General features: G+C 42.6%; 1 protein-coding gene and 1 long non-coding RNA gene across 9 annotated transcripts in view; both read right to left on the bottom strand.

Annotated features, from left to right (window-relative positions):
- Positions 1-12,093, bottom strand: part of LOC123520769 (tyrosine-protein phosphatase Lar-like) — a 924,035-nt gene extending 911,942 nt beyond the window's left edge. The window contains exon 1 of one of the 2 annotated variants that reach the window (XM_045283347.1): positions 12,003-12,093. The gene's annotated coding sequence lies outside the window, so the exon portion shown is untranslated. Of the gene's footprint in view, positions 1-9,811; positions 10,008-12,002 lie in introns of those variants that run through there. The other variant, XM_045283346.1, reaches the window with a different exon arrangement.
- Positions 12,094-12,835: 742 nt separating this feature from the next.
- On the bottom strand, positions 12,836-22,477 carry LOC123520824. 7 transcript variants are annotated; one of them, XR_006679386.1, is made up of 9 exons: positions 22,444-22,477; positions 20,872-21,049; positions 20,599-20,740; positions 18,812-20,215; positions 17,661-17,992; positions 16,967-17,104; positions 16,010-16,146; positions 15,111-15,504; positions 12,836-14,490 (listed from the first exon to the last, which is right to left on the bottom strand). It is a non-coding gene; the product is annotated as an uncharacterized LOC123520824 (long non-coding RNA). The 7 variants fall into 7 exon arrangements; XR_006679388.1 differs by having other exon boundaries at positions 17,668-17,992; XR_006679390.1 differs by having other exon boundaries at positions 18,812-18,904.
- Between the last annotated feature and the right edge of the window lie 1,303 nt (positions 22,478-23,780).

Here is a 23,780-nt window from a genome sequence, read left to right as displayed (position 1 = left end):
TTCATAAAAGTCAATACATGAAATAAATTGTCGTCAAAACTATCAGAGAGTTAATAATTCATGCGGGGAACTTTGGTGCTGGTTGTCCGTCTTCCACCGAAAGTCACGCCATGCCTTCAACAAACAATACATCAAATTATGTGTAAAAAGATATCAATGAGTGGTGTTTATACTAACATGTACCTATCTATCTATCTATCTATATGTAAGTATATGTCTATTTAACCTTCTACGAGTCTACCTAGGCAAGTACTCCAGGAGAATGTATCCAAGAGCAAGGCCACTTGTTAGGCGGCCCTACCTAAGAGGACAGAGGACTGACAGGCTGCTGTCACATCCCGCGCTACGTCGACAGCAGAGACGCATCCTCACAGGCAGATACAACAATTATTTCAGAAGAGCACTGAATTCACCAACAAATGAACAGGACAATTCCAGAACAGCTCACATGAGTTCCGCAAGAGACAATATCCGGTCGGTGCATATTTAGTATATGAATTTTGTTAAAGCAAGCAAACTAGTATAAAAGATGAGTGCGTCACCTATCCCAGTAATCTGACACACATCAACAACAACATAATTTGCTTCTGTCACAAGCGTGTGTCACCTATACAGGGAGCCCATGGTACTAGTCTTTCACAGCTCCACAGGTCCTTGCCACCCTTGCCACCCACAGCCTGGCTGACTCCTCTGAGTGCCCCGCGGGCCACGTGAAAAGCTTGCACAGGTACACGAGTAACGCGCAACTCAAGTCCGTAGAGTAAATGTTAACACCAGCACTTCTGGCAATTTCCTCTCCTCAGCCATCCATCTCACTCCATTACACTCACATCCCCGAAATTTCATTAGAGTGCAAAAAAAAATAAATAATTATATTTTTTGCCCATTAGAGGCGAGCGCAAGATGCATTCTGGGAGGGGTAGCGCTAGGACTAGCCAGGCCTCAGAGGCGGAGTCCAAATGGTGTTTGAGATTGGGAGGGACCACATGGGTGGCTGGTGATGCCTCTGAATGAAACATTTCTGCTAAAGCTTGCAAGAGTTATGTTTTCGTTCAGACACAATTTTATCCGGTATTTTACATAATAAGATGTAAAGCGTCTGGTTTTTGTAAAGACATCCTTCGCGCTCCTCATCAGCTGTCGGCGCGCCACGTCTGGCAGACACAGTGGATGGTGCAGCTGACGAAAATATTTAAAAATATGAAAAGAGAAGGTTGGAAAAAACAATCGAAGAACAAGATGAAGTAAAACATGAAAGAATGGATGAAAAGGATATAAGATGAAGAAAAGGCATGAAAAATTAAAGATTAGGAAGCTAAATGAATATTAGCACATAAAAAATGATAACATAAAAACACGAGAAATAGAAACAATAAAGCATAAATGAAAAGAGACGTGAAAGAAGAAAACACACATTCCCGGTGGTAGACTGAAGTCAAACCTTTTCCCTTTATTAAAGCCAGGGAATATTAATACGTTTAATTTTGAATTGTACCCAGACAAGCGAGGCACACACGAGGTGATGGGCGTGGCTCACTCCTTTCCTTCCCCCCTAGCCTGCAGCCCTTCACCGCGCCCGATCCGGAGAAGCGTGGTGGTGGTGGTGGTGGTGGTGGTGGTGGTGGTGGTGGCTCACACGTACCTCACCCACCAACTCAAACAGCTATCCACACACACACACACACACACACACACACACACACACACATATATACACACACCTGCACCCATAAACACACTCATCCTTCCCATCTGACCCATGCACATCCCATACATTTCCCATTCTTGCAACAACCCACACATCAGCACCTCTACCTTCCAACCTACACACTGCCATCATTAATCAATCTTCCACACATTCCCACACACACACACACACACACACACACACACACACACACACACACACACACACACACACACACACACAACTGAATACCACCCTAATGCAGTATTCTGATCATCACTCTACCCACACACACACACACACACACACACACACACACACACACACACACACACACACACACACACACACACCTCCCATCTCTCCTACAGTGAGTCATGAATCCATTTCCATCTCTAAACAAACAAGGGAGTGGCGGATCGAGGTATATCTGACACCACCAGCAGCAGCAGAAGCACAGGAGGCACGTGTGTAAGCCTTTTGAAGCGCAAGGAGACAAGCAGGTGAGTGGATATACTGTACATATTTAACTCCCTCACACGAATTATAATTTTTCAAAAGTTGTCACTCCATCACCGGCCTATCAATGCCAGTGTCTCTCCCTGAATAACATAGGATTAAGGTGTGATGTATGTATGTATGTATGTATGTATGTGTGTGTGTGTGTGTGTGTGTGTGTGTGTGTGTGTGTGTGTGTGTGTGCGAGCCTCAACTGGTCACATATACCTATAGAGGAAGTGTGAATGAAGCCTGTTAGTAATGAGATTGGTAGTGTTGGTGTTACGAAAATAGTGGAGACATTGGAGGTGGTGGTGGTGGTGGTGGTGGTGGTGGTGGTGGTGGTGGTGGTGGTGGTGGTGGTGGTGGTGGTGGTGGTGGTAGTAGTAGTAGTAGTGGTGGTGGTGGTGGTGGTGGTGGTGGTGGTGGTGGTGGTGGTGGTGGTGGTGGTTGTGGTGGTGGAAGCAGCAACAACACCAGTAGCAGCAACAGGAGCAAAAGCAATAGCAGCAGCAGCAGCAGCAGCAAGAGCACCACCACCACCACCATCACTACCACCACCACCACCACCAACACCACCATCACCACCACCACCACCACCACCACCACCACCACCACCACCACCACCACCACCACCACCACCACCAACAACAACAACAACAACAACAACAATAACAACAACAACAACAGTAGTAGTATCAACAAAAAGGAGGAGGAGGAGGAGGAGGAGGAGGAGGAGGAGGAGGAGGAGGAGGAGGAGGAGGAGGAGGATGGGAACGAATAGAACCAAGTGACAACTTTGACAAACAAATCAATGTTCTAGATTTACAGGCAGAACACATTTAATTTTCTCCACTATACTATTTTGATTCTTTTTTCCATTCATTCATTTGAGATCATATATATACATTCCTTTATTCATTTAGTGATCTTGTTCTTGGCTGGCGTATCTTTTTTCCTATCTTTTTCCTTCATTTCGCTGACATCCGTAGCATCCACACCACTGAACTATACACGTGTGGGTAACGCTGAGCCTCGACGCCCTTAGAGACATCACGAACAGCGGTGCAATAAACGCTCTCACTGACGACTGGCGACTGAGATGAGTGACCGCCACTTAAGACGTCCATCCTCCGTCAAGTGTTTAGCGCGAATGTCAGCGATCTCAACAAAGTGCACTGCTTAGCTTCTCTTATCATTATTAATAGTACGAGTATCATCACTAGTAAATGCTGTTGTTGTTGTAGAAAGAGGAGGAGGAGGTGAAGGAGTTCTTATCATCATTAGCACCATTATTCATTACGGTTGTTTTCGTTACTGATGTTTGATGTTGCAAAATACGACTTAAAAACACTGTATACACTTTTTACTGTTTCATTTCCTTTCTTTTCACTGACTTCTTTCCGTGGCAATCACTGTGCTACACGGCAGGACATGCAGGGTCGCGGCGCACGTTATCTATGCTTCCTTGGAATGGCAGGTTTCGTGCGTGGGTTCAAGTTAGCTGTGTATTCAGGAGTCCTTCCTCGCCATGACGACCTGACAAAAACAACTCGGCGATCGTGAGATTTGAGCTGCCTCTGTGAGTTAATGAGGCACTCAGCCGCACGCCACAGTGTAAATGTAACTGCGACTGACGACAAACTCATGCTGAATACTCTATATACACTAGGAATACACTGTGTTTTGGCTGTAACGGCAATACATGTATAAAACAATCATATTCTTGAAAACATTTCGTGCTTTCAACTCTTAACCCCTTGAATACCATGACGGGTTTCTATATTAATTCTGGTTGATATTTGGTGATTTTATACAGCTTCAGAAACTTATGTGGGGGACTAAAATAGTGAAGACTGGGGCTATTAATCTTTTGACATCCATAGATCCTTCCTAATGTCAATAAAATGGTCTAATCGTACACAAATCTTTTGGTAAAAATGTATCCCAGCATCAAAGTGGTTAAAAAGTTTATTGTTGAGATAGGATCAGTTACGAACGTTATGAGTGCAAAGGTTTCATTTGGAATAAAACTTTACGGTATGGCGCTACAATACGCCACCACCAACACAGTACACATCTTAAATTGCTATAAATTGTTATAACGAAAGCCATCGGCCGAGACTAAATGATTCTTTATTCTGGTAAAAATTTCTATTCCATATTTCATTTGTATCAAGTGCCGTCAACATAAAATGGGTTGTAACTTAAATTCCTATCTTTTATTGCTTACTTTTGCACCTGTAGCTCCAGTCCTCTGCTAGCTCCCATCATCCCTGCTCTCTGGTCCCCATCAAGCCAGGCAGCAGCCCCCACTACGGTTTAATAACATACCGAAGAAACGCCTAACTTTTTACAATTCGAAAATTAGGGTAGTTTGGAAGAATAAAATTTACCACATGGTGGATCTCCCCGTCTCCCTCCCCCCCTCTCTCTCTCTCTCTCTCTCTCTCTCTCTCTCTCTCTCTCTCTCTCTCTCTCTCTCTCTCTCTCTCTCTCTCTACCTACCTATCTATCTCTATATATCTATTCATTTATATATATATATATATATATATATATATATATATATATATATATATATATATATATATATATATCATATACCCATATATCTAATATCTATCCACTTATCTATCTATCAATCTATCTATCTACCTACCTACCTGTATGTAAATCAATAAAAAACTAAGCAACGATATAGACAGGTGAAGCAGAAAGACGATATTCAAAACTAGTGCAAAGACAGACAACAAAAGACTGGAAAAGACGAACAAATTCATAAAAGTTAAAAAAAAAAAAAAAAAAAAAAAAATTTGAGCCCAGCATGGAAGAGTGACAATGGAGAATGAGAAATTGGTGAATCTTTGGAGGGAGAGAAAATTGCATATAACGAAGACTTTCATCATTCACTTTTCCCAGCAAGACGAGACGAAAACACGTGAGAATAATAAGAATAATAAGGATGTGGAAATTCTTAATTCATACTCAACAGAGAGAAAAAAAAATAAAGGAAAAAAAATGACAGCGAAGAATTCTTGATGCGTGTGTGTGTGTGTGTATACAGCTCAGATGGAGGGCTGGCTATCATACAGACCATTATTCTAAAGGAAGGGGCGTCCATACAGACAGTCCTTTGTATAGCGGCTATTGTGACAGTCCTGAAGGAGATTGATCCAACCATGGTCGTGACAAAGATCAATGCACTGGAGAAGGGAAGGGAAAGCAGAGAAGAAAGGAGAGCTGGAGCCAAGGAGAGATTGCAACGCTAGTCATTTTTGTTGCCCTCTCTCTCTCTCTCTCTCTCTCTCTCTCTCTCTCTCTCTCTCTCTCTCTCTATCTGATGACTTCTTTCTTCCATTATTCCTCCCAAAGAGAAAAAAGAAAGTCCTTATATCTGTCCATGACGTCAATCCTTGTCCCACACACATCCTCGCACCTGTCACCCAATAATGCTCTCCTCTCCTGCACTCTCTCCTGCACTCCCTAAAATAATTCCAGTGGGCGTAGATGTGCAGGAGCCGGTCAGTGGGAGTGGAAGTCCTATTTGACGGATGACAACTGAGGTAATAGAGAGAAAAAGGTAGAGAGAGAGAGAGAGAGAGAGAGAGAGAGAGAGAGAGAGAGAGAGAGAGAGAATACGTATAATGATGCTGTCCAGAGAGCACTGTAGGCCATATTTGTCCCATACTGATTGGCTTATTACGTCCCATATAAAGCGAAGGGTGACGCACGGGTGAGAAATCTACGAAGCAGTCATTAGAAGAACCGCGTGTGTCTATGGCCATTACCGCATCCTTTCTCTCTCTCTCTCTCTCTCTCTCTCTCTCTCTCTCTCTCTCTCTCTCTCTCTCTCTCTCTCTCTCTCTTTGTCTTAGCTGTCACACGCGCACGCTCCTAAATGTACACAAATCTACACCGCTCCATTTCCTCGATGCCACAAATGCGGATTCACAAAATAAATAAATATGAGCTCTGGAATGGAAAGTCCTGAAGGGGCAGCGGTTTACGGGCGAGGCAGACGACCTATGACGTCATGAAATGGGCGGAAAACCGGTCGAACATCCCGTCTGGAGATTCTTCCACCCACTCCTCTCTTTTCCTCTCCCCTCTCTCCTCCCCTCGCATTGCCTCGCCTCGCCTCGCCTCTCCCGTTCTCTTTCCCTTTTCTCACTATCTACGCGACTCTAAAGGTGAAAATACTCCAAGACAGCTTATCTGATTGATTCTCTCTCTCTCTCTCTCTCTCTCTCTCTCTCTCTCTCTCTCTCTGTTCGTACTGTCTCCACATTTATAAGGCTAAACAGGTAACCATAAAAGGCGGTTACGAGTAAATATATGCAAACAGACAGTAAAAGAGAGAGAGAGAGAGAGAGAGAGAGAGAGAGAGAGAGAGAGAGAGAGAGAGAGAGAGAGAGAGAGAGAGAGAGAGAGAGTGTGTGTGTGTGTGTGTGTGTGTGTGTGTGTGTGTGTGTGTGTGTGTGTGTGTGTGTGTGTGTGTGCGCGCGCGACCATTGTAAATTATCACTGCACACATCGTCTGAACCATTCATACCTACGACAAACAGTTCTCCTCCTCCTCCTCCTCCTCCTCCTCCTCCTCCTCCTCCTCCTCCTCCTCCTCCTCCTGCTGCTGCTGCTGCTACTCCTTCTGCAGGTTTCTCCGTTGTCACGCTCGTCCATCCTCGCTACGCCTCATATTCACCAGCACCAAATGTAACGTGACCCAGACCCTCACACGCTATTCGTCTGAGGCACGACACACACACACACACACACACACACACACACACACACACACATGGGAAGCAGGAACACGTTTGGTTTAACTAGTAACCGTGAAAGAAAATCGTCCCCTCGTTATGATAAGACGACGAAAATTGTAAAAAGAAAAAAATAGATAAAAGAAGGAAGTGAATTACAACAATACAGTGCTGTTTTCTCCCTTTAATCCCTTCAGTACTGTGACGCATTTTTTACCACGAGTTTCGGGTGTGATTTAGACGATTTTATTTACATTAGGAAGGGTTTACAGAGCTCAGAAGATTTATAGCCAGAATCTTCAATATTTCAATCCCCACACAAGTTTCTGAAGCTGTATAAAATCACTAAATGCTAAGCAGGATGAATATTGAAAACGTGTCATGGTACTGAAAGGGTTAAGAGCTTATACAGTACTAAACAAAGCTGTGGAGTAACCTTGTCATTTAATCCACTAAAATGAGAAAAGTATTTGATTCCTTAGTACTGTACAAAGTGGTAGGTTAGAATCCCTTAAAGCAGTGTCTGATTCCCTCTTGCTGCAGAAAAGGAGATGCCAACGCCACTCCAGCTGACCACGATTCCTTCAGAGCACTCTTTTCAACTATCTTCCCTTCCTCTCTCTCTCTCTCTCTCTCTCTCTCTCTCTCTCTCTCTCTCTCTCTCTCTCTCTCTCTCTCTCTCTCTACCCAACAACCGTTACCTCCAGACACGTAAATGAGGCCACTTAGTCACGTTCCTATAACACTGCTACCTACTGCTCGCCCCCTACAATGTCCAAGAATTTTTCGATGTGTCACTTATACACGATCGTAAATCATTCGCAGAAGAAAATGGCAGTGTGTGTGCTTAGGTGTGTTATCATTTCTCCATTTGCGATATCCGATTATGCATTGTTTAGTTTTTCTTTGGTTTTTCCTTATATTACTTCTACCAGTGTCTTTTTTTTCTGGTTCGCATATCATTTGGTAATACATCTTTCTTTTCCGTGTAGGGATTTGTACTAAGAGACACGTGACAAGAATTTGACCCCCTTCAGTACCATGACGCGTTTTCATATTCATTCTGCTTACTATTCGGTGGTTTTATGCGGCTTCTGAAATTTATTGATATGGGGTGGATGAAAATAGTGAAGACTGTGGCCATTAATCTTATGATCTCAATAGCCCCTTCCTAATGTCAATGAAATGGTCTAATCGGACACAAATCTCAAGGTAAAAATGTGTCCCAATATTGGATGGGTTAAAGAGTGTAGTTCTACCGGGAGTCTACTGATGGGTTTGATGGTGGTGACAGTGGTGGTGGTGGTGGTGGTGATGGCGGCGTCTATTGTACTGGTAGTGATGTGGTATGTAATAAGCGGTGTTGGGGCAGTGTGCGGTGGAGTGATGGTTATGGTGTAGGCGTGGCATGTGGCGCGGTGGCGTGTACTGTGGTGGTGCACTGAAGGGGACTGGTTGGTGTTTTGAGTGGTGGTGTAGCGTATTATTGCCTCACTGGTGGTGGTGGTGGTATGCGATAACAAAATAGTGGTGGTGATTTTATGGTGATTTTGGTGCATGGCTGTGTGGAAATAGCGGATAATGACGTTCTAGTTCGAATGGTGATGGTAGGCAGTACATGCTGGTGATGTAGCGTGACACTATTCAGTAACAAGCATACACTAGAGGTGGTGGTGGTGGTGATGGTGGTGGTGCGCACTGACAACTGATAGCAGTGATGGATGACAGCGTACCGTACAACTGTGGTGGTGGTGGTGGTGGTGGTGGAGTGGTGATAGTGGTAGTAGCGTAAGCCGGGTTGTCGTGGGAAGGTGTGGTGGAGGTGGTGGCATGCAGCGAGGTTTGTAGTGTGTGTGTGTGTGTGTGTGTGTGTGTGTGTGTGTGTGTGCAGCAGAGGTGGCACCGTTTGTAACTCCCACAACCTTCTTCCCCTCGTACCTACACACACCGCCGCCGCCGCCGCCTCCACCCTCCCCGCTTAAAACATACTACACCAAATCTTTCACCACTTCCCGTGCGTGATCAGAGTACTGGTAACAGTGCAGCCTCCGTCATTACGGTGAGCGCCGCCACCAAAGAAACGGAAGGAAAAAGAAGAGAAAAAAAGTAAGGGCGGCGAGAACAGAAGTGGCGACGTGTGTAGTACAGGGAGGGACAAGAGAAACCACGTGCCGCTGCTGGCACCCTTGTCTCGGAGGAAGCAGAGAGGAAGTCAGGAAAGGAAGGGAAGATCCCGGAGAGTTTCAGTGTTGGACCCGATGAGCACTCTTAGCACTTCTGTGACTCCTTCTGTGTTGGCTTTGGGTGACGATGTACGCATATATTGCAGGATTTTAAGTTTTAGCGACAATGTAATGTGCCTTTCAATTTTGCTTCCCATGACTATTGACTGTTCGGGAGTTATCGCAAACACTAGTAGGTCGTAAATATATATACCATGTTTACATAATTAACTGAACTGATAAATGAGATTTTATGATATTTTCACAACACTCCACGAATTCTAATTGATTCAGGAAATCTCTAGGTAACCACGGCAGCTTTGATGTTAAAATCTATCAACACCGCTTGTTCACAGTCTCGCCTCCTTCCTTTCTCGGCGGGCACCCTGAGAGCCGCTAATCTGTCATACATGACTTGCAGCGAACGACAGTTCATGAGTTCTACATTGATCCGCGTCTTAACTTGCCTCGGCCAACCCCGGCCGCCGATCAGCTGACCAGGACGGGGTGTTTCTAACGTAGACTGCTGGCACCATTCTACTGCTACTGTGTGCTGCCAAGGTCAAGGAAAGGCTAGATAGGAAGGAGTAGAAAAGAAAGATAGTAGAAAATCGCACCTTCTAGGAAAACATGTCACCTACCAGGCTTATCCTACTGGATGTCCACGAATGGTTTATAATGTGTGCAGTGCAGTGGTGTCAGCAGGCGGGTCCTCTCGCCTCACACCTCACCACGTCCCACTTAGATATTAATTAAACTTGGCACCAGTTCCCTTAGATGTATTTAGCCGGTATATCCACTGCTAAAATCCTACCGCGACCGTGAAGCCGCTCCGGTCCGCCATTTGTGGGAGGGACGACTGTGCAGCTGGTGCTGTGAAAATGGTGCGCCTCCCATGGTCTGCCTTTGGCCTGCAGCAGCCTAATGCTCCTTCCAAGTTTTAAGCCTCGCTCATGATACAAGGTTCAAGCATGAGGTTTTCTTGCATCAGACAAACAACCTAACAGGGATGGGAGAGGGAAAGAGGAAGAGAGAGCGTGTGTGTAAGACTTGAAGTAGGAGAGGGGGTGAGCAGCGAGGGTTGAGTCAGGATGCGCAGAATCAATAAGAGAGAACTCTGCTCCCTCAAGTTCGACCCCGTTACCTCCAACCTCAATATCACAACCTCAATATCACAGCAGCAGGATCTTTCAGTCTTAGCCGGTGTGTACAGTACAAACTCTGCGTGGAGGTGGTCACAGCCTCGACACATTGGGACAGAGAGTAAGGAGCGGCGCTTTAAAGCCAGCCACACTATGCTGGAACTCTAGAGGCCCGAGATAATAAGCTCATCACAACTTGTTAGAAATCGCTGGTGTCCCAGAGTGTCTCGGAAAAGTAAAGTCTAGTAGCGAGTAGCAATGTTTATATGTTGCCAGGGAGTTCCGTACCTTTGGTCTGTCAAACCCTAACAAACAATCATAAATGTCCGTGCGTCTGTTCATTCCTAATTCCGAGTACAACACAAAAAAAAAATAAATGAATAAATGAGAACAGAGGTGTTAATAAACCTTCGTTTGACACAAATACATCAGTACTAAGGGTATTGCTCCATGACCCGCCCCGCCTCGCCTCACCTCGCCTCGCCTCCCCGTCACCATCTCGCCCCAGTAACTCACGCCGCATCACCTCGGGACTAAAGAGTGGGAGTAACTAGGCGTATCAGGAGACATTTAATCAAAACATGCCCTCCACTGATCACTACTGTAGAGCGCGATGGCTCTTACGAAACATCTATTCATAAACACTATATATATATAATAAATATATATATATATATATATATATATATATATATATATATATATATATATATATATATATATATATATATATATATATACGCTAATTATAGTTTCAACAAGCACTTACTGTAAGTACCTGAAATTGTAACAATGTTGCTACAAACTGAAAAAGATTATAAAAGAAACGAGATATGAACAAACTTCAGGAGAAAGAAGAAAAAGTTTTCCCTCACTAACATATCCTGTCAGTGGAAGAAAGTTGTCCCGCAGGAGAGTTCCACACTAATGTTGCCAGCTTGCTAAGTCAATTATGCATTTGTAGAAAATTCTCTCTCTCTCTCTCTCTCTCTTTGAATGAACATCCATCTCTCTCTCTCTCTCTCTCTCTCTCTCTCTCTTTGAATGAACATCCATTTGATAAAGTTCCCATCGTCCACTGCTTTGTTTAAGAATAAATTGCTCAGATTTTGTAGTTACTCACTTCCTTACAGGATTTTGGGTTAAAATCCACAAGGATAGAAGGATCGCCACACGGTTGGCAACAGTGATTCATATCTTGCTTCACTCTAACATCATATCCTGCTTCACTCTAACATCATATCCTTTGTTGCGAGACAAGTTCTTTGTTGCGGCTATTTTATCAAGCCAAGTCGGGTCAGATTATTTATTTTCATAAACTGCAATCAGTATAGCTCCCAGAATGACCACAGGCCAGGTGGCAAACAAGTCAAGATTCGAATAAATCAAGGTACGAACCTGTATTCTCTTACCCGAAGGATCTCATTCCCTTATTACACCTTATTTTCACAAATCACTCCCCATTCAATTCCCAGTCGGCCAACACCACCACATCACCAAAAAGCTACTCTAAAACTATACCAGAAAATAGCTACGCCTTTCACCAAGTTAAAAAATACTCTGTAGGATCTTGGTTTGTGCAACATTGAACCAATAATCTCTGCCTCGTTTCTTATGGTCACCACACTTCCCTTGAGCACTGAAGTAACCGTACATCACCAGAACACCTTCGAGCAGGAGCTGTACTCACCACAAAGGCCAGGAAGCTGCAAAGAACGAAGGAACGAAACAATAACAACAGACACTCAACACCAACCCACAATCCGTGACACATGACAGGCATGCCGCATGCGCGAGTTTTCCTATGGTGGAGTTGCCTATTCCTCTATTTTGTATATCTCAGGACATTTTCTTTCTATTCTTTGTCTTATTAAATGCTTTTTGGATGGTTTGAGAAAATTATGAACGAATAACTGTCGTTTCGTTTAAAAACCTACATCATCTTCTTTTGGGGTGGAATTCATAAAACTTGTTAGCGTGTTGCTCATAGCAATGCCCTAAGCGATCCACAGATCTTATAACAACGTAGCAACGATGTCGATGTGGTTAAGCCGAGCACTTGTTATTGTGCGTTGGGCTAACCGTTTTTATTCGCATGCTAACATTGCCTGCAATAACCCCTTCAGTACCATAACGCGTTTCCATATTCATTCTGGTTACTATTTGGTGATTTTATACAGCTTCAGAAACTCATGTGGGGATTAAAATAGTAAAGACTGACATTAATCTTTTGACCTCCAGACCCTTCCTAATGTCAATAAAATCGTCGTCACTCCCAAATCTCAAGGTAGAAATCCATCCCTGTACTGAAGGAATATGAACACTGTATACAATTACTTAAAACTAAACAACAAAGGAGTTAACACTGTCCTTTAGTTGATAGTTTCCCAATAAGTGTTGGCTATCTACAAATGCAAATATCTAAACAGACACCATTAGTTGATAGTTTCCCAGTAAGCGTTGGCTATATACAAATGCAAACATCTAAACAGGCAGGTTTTACTAGACAATAAGACAAGCACCTACACAGTAGTTTCAGAAAATGTTTATTATTCTGTCATAAAACAACAGTGACAGAAACTGATAAATAGACAGTAATAGTTGTAGTAATTTCTAGACAATATACATAAAGTAACCTCTAAAACAAGACCTCTGACTATTGACATTAACTACTGGAAAAGGAAAGTTAATATGGTAAAAGAGCATTGCATCTCTCTCTCTCTCTCTCTCTCTCTCTCTCTCTCTCTCAGCAGTTGTTTGTATCTTCAAAATGCCATTATGTCATTCCCTCACCATCTCACTCAATGTCATCACCATCATCATCACCATCAGGAGGATGATTACAAACTGAAACATCTCCAACAGTTTTTCTCATCCCTGCCAACTGTCAATTCTAAGCAGGGCCCTTATGGAGTATGCTTCACATGTATGGAGTTACACTCATACTGCTCTTCTAGACATGATGGAATCAAAAGCTTTTTGTCTTAACTGCCTTCCTTTCACTGACTGTCTTCAGCCTCTTTCTTTAATGATATGCATCCCTTGCTATCTTCTATTTTCATGTCAACTGCTCTTTTGATCTTGCTAACTGCATGCCTCCCTCGCTCTTGTGGCCTTACTGCACAACTTTTTTTTTCTCACCCTTAATACAAGTTAACCAGTATTCTCAATCATTCATTCCTTTCTTTGGCAAACTCTGGAACTCCCTGGAGCTGCACAACACTGTAATGAGGTAAGGATGCAACAGTGAGGTACGTACCACCATGACAAACATGCACGCACGCACGCACACACACACACACACACACACACACACACACACACACACACACACACTATCCAGTTTGTCAGACAGTGTTGACAGTCACACCCAAATCTCAGATCTCCTTATCTTTCACCAAGGCATCACCACATCCTCTTCTGCGAGTCCCTATCTGCTCCTGATGTTGATTATAGTGGTAGTGTTCTTGCAAACTGTGGTCAATGAATGGAACAGTAATCAGATTGTGGTTCATAGTCATCAGAGAGATTTAAAAAGATTACACACATTTATGGATGGGGCTGCAGGGTCCTCAAGCAAATGGGTTCAAATCCAAGGTTAGGAAGGGCGTCCACTTGGGGTAAAAGTTCCCATATCCCAAATTCAAAGTCCTCTGTTACGAGACACTGTCTTACCCCTAATAGAATATGAAAACGACATAAAAACTTAAAATAAAATAAATAAATAAAAAGATGGGTGATAACAGATACAAGAACTGCCAAGTGTAGGGCTGATGGCTTCTTGTAGCTTCCTTTATGATTTTGTGGGATGTGTGAACCATTGATAAGCAGCTCACCTGTTATCACTTACCAACATTTCACTCTCCTGATCAAAGAATAGGTAATTACATTTGCCATCCCATGGTGACTCACAACACCCGATTAGCCTATTACAGGTGACTGAAATGATGGTGAATACTCTACATATTTACTCAGAATATCTATCAAACCTAATTTCACTTGCCTCAAACACACACGACCGGCAGAGTTATGGCGTTTGCTTTTCCAGACTTCCAATCTGGGTGGTGGTAAAGGCTGCTATGCATTGGTTTCTTCAGGGTGGTGGTAGTGCAGTCTGCCTCTTAGTGTATTGGTCTGAAGGGTGGTGCTAGTGGTAATGGTGGCAATCCAGACAGCAACTAATGGAAAAAATTAATAAGTTTGAGATGTTGTCTTTAGCTCAAGTTGAAAATACAAGTCTTCTGTACATGGAGAATATGCTGTGGCCTGTAAGTTTGTATATTTTGCCATTCAATCTCTGCTACTTATAACACAGTACTGAGTAAGTTGCAGGGCTTTTCATTGCTGTTTTCATGAGGAGGATTCTATGTACAGTCAACTCCCTACTTGATGAAGCCATATCTTTACCTATAATTCCAACAATAGTTCTTAAACACTGCTTCTGTTTTAAGCCTCTATCCTTCCTCTCTTAATCCACACCTTCCCAGACACACTTCTCTTAAACACACTTCGTTCTTCCTCTCTCCCTCTGTTCCTTCCCCCAACACCACTCTTTAATACATTTTTGTTACTGTCATCTTAACTTAACCTCAATCCATTTCTCTCCCTCTATTCTTCTCTTATCAATCTTGTCTATCGACCTCAATTGTTACTAGTCCCTTTCTTAACCTCTATATCCATTTCTCTCTCCCTTTATATCTTCCCTAACATTATTATTTCTAACACACAAAGGTTAATAGTACTCTCACTCTCTCTCTCTCTCTCTCTCTCTACTTTCCAACATACACCTATTCTCTACCTGTGTAATCTCCTGGTGGGGTGCTAATACATGGTGCCTGAAAGAGAGGGTCACCGGCAGTCTGTTGGTATGTGCCATCATATGCACTTGGTCATTGCTTTCCCGGCAGGAGTACGTCATCTTGGGGTGTTCCGCTGCATCCTCTCCTGGTGAACATAACCTATCGTCCTTCTCCAAGTGGTTTGATTCTACATCTTTTTTCTTTTATGTTTCATCATCTTCATTGTATTCTCCATCCTCTTCTCCATCTCAATGCCTCCCTCACTTGTGCCCCTCTTCTCATTGCTGCCCGATTTTCTCCTTTCCTTTGGTCCAGTACTGCTCACTCACTGTAAGTTAAGGTCCACATTGTCCTCGATCTTGCCCTCCATGATCACGGGAAACATTGCTGATCCTGCGGAGGTGGTGTCTATGAGTGGTGCTTTTCACATGTATCTTAAACTGGTATACAGAAGGATGGATGAAAGGGAAGTGTGAAAGGTAGGTTCCCAATGCTTCTATAGATATTGCAAAGATCTGAGACTGGCAAAAAGAAGTGCAAACAGATGAAAAGAAAGAGTAATGATTAGCGGAGGCTACAAACATCTGAGAATGGTAATGAGAGGTTAGGTAAGCACGGATATAAAAACTTAACAAGTTTAATAGGCAAAGATGTGATAAAAACATAAATAACAGTTAATCATAAGCAATATGTAGCTGACAAAGAGAAAAATCAAGAAAGCAAAGATATAAACAACTTGGAATAGCCGAGACAAAAACGTAACAGAACTGGGACAGAAAACCTGGCTAGCATTTCCTACTGGATTGCTCAAACCTAAAAAAACTTGTGTCCCATTTATATTGTGTAGCTAAGAAAACTCCCTCGTCTTGATAAATTAGAATGTCTGTCGCTGTAGCACCTGAGCAACAGTAAGATGTGTCAGCAGCAGGATGTTACTTTCAATCCTTCCTCCAGTCATATCCTTCCTTCAGCTTGGTGTGGATCTTCCTGTTCTCCTCAGCTTTGGCCCACATTGCTGGCTCGCCTCTGCAACTTCTGTGGATGACAAGGTGGGTTAAGGACCTCACAGGTGTTATGGTGTACACTATGCAGGTGTGTACCAAGAAACATGAAAGACTATAGGTTCTGTTGATGGCATGGTACATTAGCATGGGAAAACAAAGATACTATGGTGTACAATTGCTATTAAATAAGAAAAGACCATAGGTTATGTTGACAGCGAGGTACAATAGTGAGGACACACATGATTACAGTGAACCATTCTCTTGCAGTATCTACCAATTGGCTGTGTTGTCTTCCTGGGATCACTGGTAAGATTGATGAAATAAAGAAATAAGTCATATTACAATGTAAAGAAAATTTCAAAGTTGATGAAAAAAACTGCATTCTACACTATGCATCACTAACAATGCAGCAGGCCTCAGAGGAGTGTCTGCAACCACACACCACTCCTACAAAGCTGTTGTACTAATATTCTCAAGTGGTTGCCCCTTAACCTTTGTATTACAAAAGTAGTAAAATAAACTTTTCTGCAATAAAATTTGTATAAAAAATTACAGTGGACAGTTTGACAAAAAGAAAGACATACCCTAACCACAAGGTGTTCAGTAAACCTCACTGCAGTGTACTGTATGTCCAGGCCCCTTACTGCTGGTCCTTCCACTCATTCTTCTATGTATATACCGTTTGTAGATAGATTCCTTAAGGTTTTCAATCTCCACCAGCATTGCTCCATACATGTCTTCCCTCTTCCCTTAATTTAGAAGTGTCAAATTTAACCAATATTCAACATGGATGTATCCAACTTAGTGACACCTAATTATCAACTACTCGTAAAACAATATGTTAAAGTTACCTTCATCCAAGCCAGCAACCCAGCATCATTTCAAGATAAAATTATCAGGTTCCACTTGCCATTGCTTGTCTTAGCCTTTGAAGGAAAGCCACTTGTCTTGACTTTTCACATCTCCTGAGGGGTCAACTCAGCTTTGTCCTGGAAAAGTGAGACTAACTGAGTACAACACACATGGTGGATTTTATCAGTCTGAAAGAGATACCTTATATATAAAACTCAGAATCATAAACATCAACACTGTGAGGCAGTAATTCAAACATAAACCATAATATAAACCAGCCAGTCTGCACATCACACCTCTATGTCCTGCTGAACCATAACACACTCACTCATCCATTGCTTCTACCACACAGCAGATTGTCAGTTTTTGGGCTATTTTCTTTTGCATAAATATTCATGGCATACAGGTGAACAGCTTCGAATTTTGAAGATGCTTGATACATTAGCACCTGGAGGTGATAATACTCAAGAAGGAACACTACAGGTGGTGATTCATTCAGGCCGTGACTCTGTGCCATGGGTTGTGTAGGCTGCAATATTTGTGAGGCCATTTGTAAGATGAATAAATAAACAAACATGTTAGTATACCTTTAAAAAAAATAACAGCTTCTTACGTATAAAACAATTGTCTTCAAATTACGGTCTAAACAACTCTCAACCTAAATGAATCACAGCCTAAATGACTTGAACTCACTTCTTACTTGGCCAGGTGAGGCAGGAAGCAGGTGGCAGCCATTAGCACAGCACCTATTGTGGCAGGCAGTAGCAAGGCCTGGGCAGCCTCGTATACAGCCTCTATGTAGTGTCAACTCCCCATGTTAACCTTATCCCCTAAAGAAATGTACGTAACTTGCCTAGATTTCACTTAACCCCTTCAGTACCAGGATGCATTTTCATATTAATTCTGCTTACTATTTGGTGATCTAACACTCTTTCAAAAACTTATGTGGTAATTAAAATAGTGAGGATCTCCGTCTTTCTGCTCTGGGTCTGTATTCAGTGCAGGGTAGGTTGCTCCGAGCTGACCTGATAAAGGTGTGGAAAATATTTAATGGATTAACACACTAATTTCTTCATTACTACACCTGATGCCAGGACTTAGGGCCACCCTCTCAAAATATTCTATCCTCATATACATACTGACATACACAAAAGATTTTTTCAATTAGAGTCATTAACTTCTGGAATCTTCTGCCCTCCGAGGTTGTCCTGGCTCCTACCTTATCCCAGTGGTCAATTTACAGTTTCACCCAACCAACGATTTTCTGATGTGGCTTATGTGTTTCTGGTGAGATATGTAGTGAATTGATTGATGTTTGGTAAACCTACAGAGTTTCACCACCTTGCCCTTTCTGGACGAAACTCTTTTTTTCTGGTACATTTCGGCTTGCTTTCAATTAAAATACCACTTGTTTTTGGCGCAAATCAACAATTTTTTTTTTTTTTTACAGCCCCAAAACATATTATGATTTGCATAAGAAAACAACTGGTAGATTAATTAAAAACAAGCCGAAATCTACCAGAAAAAATTAGTTTCCTCCAGAAAAGAACCAAACCTAACCTAACTAAACCTAACCCAACCTAACCTAACTAAACCCAATCTAATCTAATCTAACCTAACCTAACCTAATCTAACCTAATCTAATCTAACCTAACCTAACCCAACTAAACCTAACCTCAGGGGCCGTCGTGATTAGTGGAAATAATTATGCTTTTTTTTTCAGTATCAAAGAATAGAACCAATCAGCGTAAACAATTAAGCGCATGCTCAGACAATGGTATGTCACGGAGCCCGCCGAGCCGCCGCGAGCGCATGACAACACCAGTGAATGACCTTATAAATACCTTTAACAGACGAAGATGAGGCAGTGTGGAAGGTTATGGTGAAGGCACTGCTGTCATGCCGCTTGGTGCTTGATGCTTGGCGCTGCTTAAGAACTGTCGGTAATACAGTAACATTTCACTTTTTTTATTTTACTTGTGTGTGTGTGTTTGGGGGTTTGGGTGTGCATGGGTCAGTATAGGCCACCGCCACAAATGTTGTCACCACCACCATCAATATAGCCAACCGCCACAAATGACACCACCACCACCACCCATCATCAACAGACTACTGCCGTAGCAGGAGGTTCTTTGCGAAGGCAGTAGTACGTATGTGTAAATGTTTATGATAACTATCTGTTACTAAATCTCTTATTAATGAGACACTATACTTATGCAAATACCACATGTCGTTTTATTGGTTATTGTGACATCTTTCTCTTCGTTACCGTGTCCAGCTATGGTTATTTGTCAGAGCAGGAAATGTTAAGTAGTATCTAGTTGTACAGCGAGTGTTGGCAGCTCCTGCGGAACGAGTGTCAAGGTGCCTAAAAGGTGGACTATAGTATTTCTCTCATTCTCTAATTCTACCACCTGTTATACGAGTATTTCTAACAATAAACCAGGGTGAAAGGATACTAAATAGAGGAATATAGATATTTTTCTATAAACATACACTTTTAACTTGTTAATTATATAGGAATTCATTGACTTATCTATCTGCCTACCTATCCATCTATCTGTTTGTTTATCCAACTGTCCATTTACATATCTATCAACCCATCAAATCCATCTATCTTCACACAAGCATATAAATACCACCACCACCACCACCACCACTACAACCACTGCCAGTACCTGCTCCTGCCAACCTTCGCCCTCATGAAAAGGAGTGTGTTAGTGATAGGCGAGGGACACAACGGTTTTATCAATTGCATAGCCAATATTAGCCTACTGTGTCGTGTCAACTGGACGGTCGGTCCCTGACGACACACCCTACCCGACCTACACGCCTACGGACCCACGTAGCACGAGCGTGGGCGTGGGCGTGGGCGTGAGATATACGTGTTGTCAGGCGCTTATCCGATTCCCTTTCCCTCTGTCGTGTGTCGTCTTCGGTGGTTCTCTACACACTTGTCAGGTCGCTACACGTGCACACTTGCGTACGGCAACATGTGCCGGCCCACGCGCACCACACCTTTCATATGGTAAACTTCTTAGCGCCCTCGTATACCGCGCGGTGCTTGCAGCCGCGCGCTCCTGTCCACCTCAGTGCCCGTTATCTTGTGGTACACTGGGTGGGTTGGGGAAGCTTGTGTGGATGCTAACACGTCGACGCATCTTCAGAAACCTGACAAACATCTGTAGAGTGAAAATGGATGTTCCCTCATGGAGAGGATCTGGGCGACTCCACGCACTCGTCAACGTCTGAGTGTGGAGAAATACACTCAGAAACAGATTTATTAGAAGTTAAGGACAGAGGTTAAAAAAGAGGGAGTAACGAGAGATTTACACGCATTTCAGAAACAAATATTCAGGAATACGTTAAAGAAAACTACAAAAATTACATCACTAATAAGAAATGCATATGGGAAGATAAAAAATTATACTTAATCATAAAGAACAACCTATCCGCAAATCGCTGATCTTAGTCATACTCGTGAGAATAAATGCATGTTCATGTATGCCAAGAATAACAAAAGTACCCTTAAATACCATAACAAAATTTTTTGGCTGCTAAATGTAGAGGTGAAGGGCTGAGAAGTTTAAGAAGACATACCGTAGAGTGACAGTGACAATCCAGGCCTCACCTTCACAGTTGAACTTCCTGACGAGTCAGTATCCTGGCCGGCACTGGCAGTAGTATGACTCTCGAGTGTTAATGCACAGGGGCTCACACCCGATATTCTTCTCCCGACACTCGTCAGTGCCACACAGCTGCACAGACTCATCCTGCCACAAGGAAGGCATTTGCATCAGTACTGTCAAGTTGTGATCTTTTATTATACTGTATACATTGTAAGAAAACCTGCAACTTTTATATGAAACAATGGAGTTCAGGGCATGAGTTAAGCCTTGCGTACCAGAGTGACAAAAGCAAGGCCATCTCCTCGCCTCTCCGTTACTGCAGTAGTCATTGAAGCCGTCACACATGCGCTGCTTCGGGATACCATTGACACAGCAGTAGGAGAACTGACTGTCTGAGGCACATAAGTCGTTGTTGTTCCGTGCGGGGGTCGTCTGTAGGTATGTCTGCCAGCACTGCATTGTGAGAGTGAGATGCTGGCTTTGTATTTCAACACCACTATTATTCATGACTTAGACTATGTTAAGGTAAATTTAGATGGTGTTGTAAGAGAGAGAATCCCTAGCAGTAAGTTACAACAATCCTGTTCATCATAGTTCTCCGTCTCTCCTTTAAATACAAATAACAGACAAACCACAAAAACTACACTCCCACACCCACACTCAAAGCTTCACATTAATGTTGCCTACAATAAGCAAGGTTGCCCAATGTCATTCACCTCTATGTATATTGTGAATCACATTAAATATTTGTCATTATTTTCATGTTAATGTTCTCCAGCTTATGCACTGTGAATTAGCCTCACCCACACACAAGCCTACTGACTCAATGATCACTTCCAAATTATCGCTCGTGCTTACAAAATACCAAAACCATTGTTCAGTTTACCGTCCATATCAATTTGGAACAGTCTCCTGAACCTGTTATATTGGTCAAGACTGAAATTATTGAACCTAGCTTTGCCACATCACCTTGGATACTGCCACCATGCAACACCTCAAAGTACCAACAAACGCACTTACAATTCACTAGAAACACACTGTATACACCAATACCAACACCAAATCACAAAACACACCCCATACACACACCCACACACCCACACACACACACACAAACAAACAACTTAAATCACTCAAAACTAACCCAAAACACCCTGTAAAACCTCAAAATATAAACAGCTCACCGAAACACACTACAGACACCCAAGTTACCAATATCATCCCCACACACACAAACACACACATACTCATGACCCGTGCTCCACACAAAAACTGCTTAAAGCAATCAATATTATCCGAAAATACATTAAAATCACCATGAAACACCTCAAATGACACCAAACACACACATACACCACTATAGACACCCAATTTATATTGAAATCATCCCCACACACATCCAGGAGACCCCTAATACACACCAAAACCACTTAAAACACTCAAATCTAACCCAAAACACACTTAAAACACCATACAACCCTCAAAAAACTCCCAAAACACTCAAAACATGCAAATACTACACACACACAAAAAACATCTCACTTCATACACTCAATGTACGTAAAATATACCTAAAAGATCTGAAACACATTGAAAACTCAAGAAACGCACCCAAAACATACTTACAACACCCAAAATGACCTGCAACACTACTGAACACACTTAATATAATATATATATATATATATATATATATATATATATATATATATATATATATATATATATATATATATATATATATATATATATATATAATATATATATATATATATATATATATATATATATATATATAACCAACAAAATGCATTATAAAGGACGTTAGGATTACAAGGGACACTTACCTAAATATTACACCTTGGATCCTTCTCCTATTCCTTGGATCCTTCTCCTGTTCCGTCTCTATTTCTCATTTCTTCTTCGTCTTCCTCCTTTGTTTTTCCTTCTTTATATTTCTTCTTGTCTACACGTCTGAGCCTAGAAAGACATGAAAACATTAGATATTATACAAAATATTGAGGAAATGAAGGGTAACTTAAGTATAGTGGCTTGGCTGCTGCTCCTCTTTCTCCTTTTCTCCTTCGTTCCTCCTTATCCTCCTTTATTTCTCCTTTCCTCCACCTTCTACTACTATTATCTACACACCTCAACCTATAAAAACACGAAAACACGCACAAAATCACTAGATATTAGACAAAATATTGACGAACTGAAGGGTTTGGAAAAGAGGCGCCAGCTGGGGCTATGATGAGTCACAACCTGGTCTGTGGCCATCACAGAGAACGAGTACGGGAGTGACTCGGCTAAATACGTAAATAACCATAAAAGCGCACTTATGCCATGAAATAAAAAAAAAAAAAAAATGGGAAATGAAAAATTTTGACCGTTACAAAGCCTTTAACATATGCCATAAAACACCACTAAACGCCACATATTTACCCAACAAAGAAGCGGAAAACACTTCAAACACAACGAAACATTTATAGAAACCATAAAATCATACCATTGAAACGTAATATCAAAGTTAGGAAATATTTGAAAAAAGTATTTGAACCCGCAGGCTGCCGGTTTGGGGGTTGGGTGATGGCTGGGGGACCACGGGGGGAGTCGGCCCGGAGGCAACACCGGCGGAGTTCCATATCTTGTCTTGACCATCTCACACACACACACACACACACACACACAGTCTCAGTCCTATCCGAAGATCGCTCTATGAGCTCTGAGCTTGTTCCGTAATGGGGAAGGCTGGCTGGGTGACTACCGGGCGACCATAGTGAATTACACACACACACACACACACACACACACACACACGGCCCGGTAGCTCAGTGGTTAGAGCGCTGGCACACAAGCCAGATGACCCACACCCGGCCGGGTGGAGATATTTGGGTGTGTCTCCCACGTGTAGCCCCTGTTCACCTAGCAGTGAGTAGGTACGGGATGTAAATCGAGGAGTTGTGACCTTGTTGTCCCGGTGTGTGGTGTGTGCCTGGTCTCAGGCCTATCCCAAGATCGGAAATAATGAGCTCTGAGCTCGTTCCGTAGGGTAACGTCTGGCTGTCTCGTCAGAGACTGCAGCAGATCAAACAGTGAACACACACACACACACACACACACACACACACACACACACACACACACACACACACACACACACACCACCATTCCCTGGCCGGGTGGA

The sequence above is a fragment of the Portunus trituberculatus genome, chromosome 47, assembly GCF_017591435.1.
Source record: "Portunus trituberculatus isolate SZX2019 chromosome 47, ASM1759143v1, whole genome shotgun sequence".
Lineage (NCBI taxonomy): Eukaryota > Metazoa > Arthropoda > Malacostraca > Decapoda > Portunidae > Portunus > Portunus trituberculatus.
The sequence above is the reverse complement of the archived record's forward strand: the minus strand, read 5'-3'. Positions and strand labels throughout refer to the sequence as shown.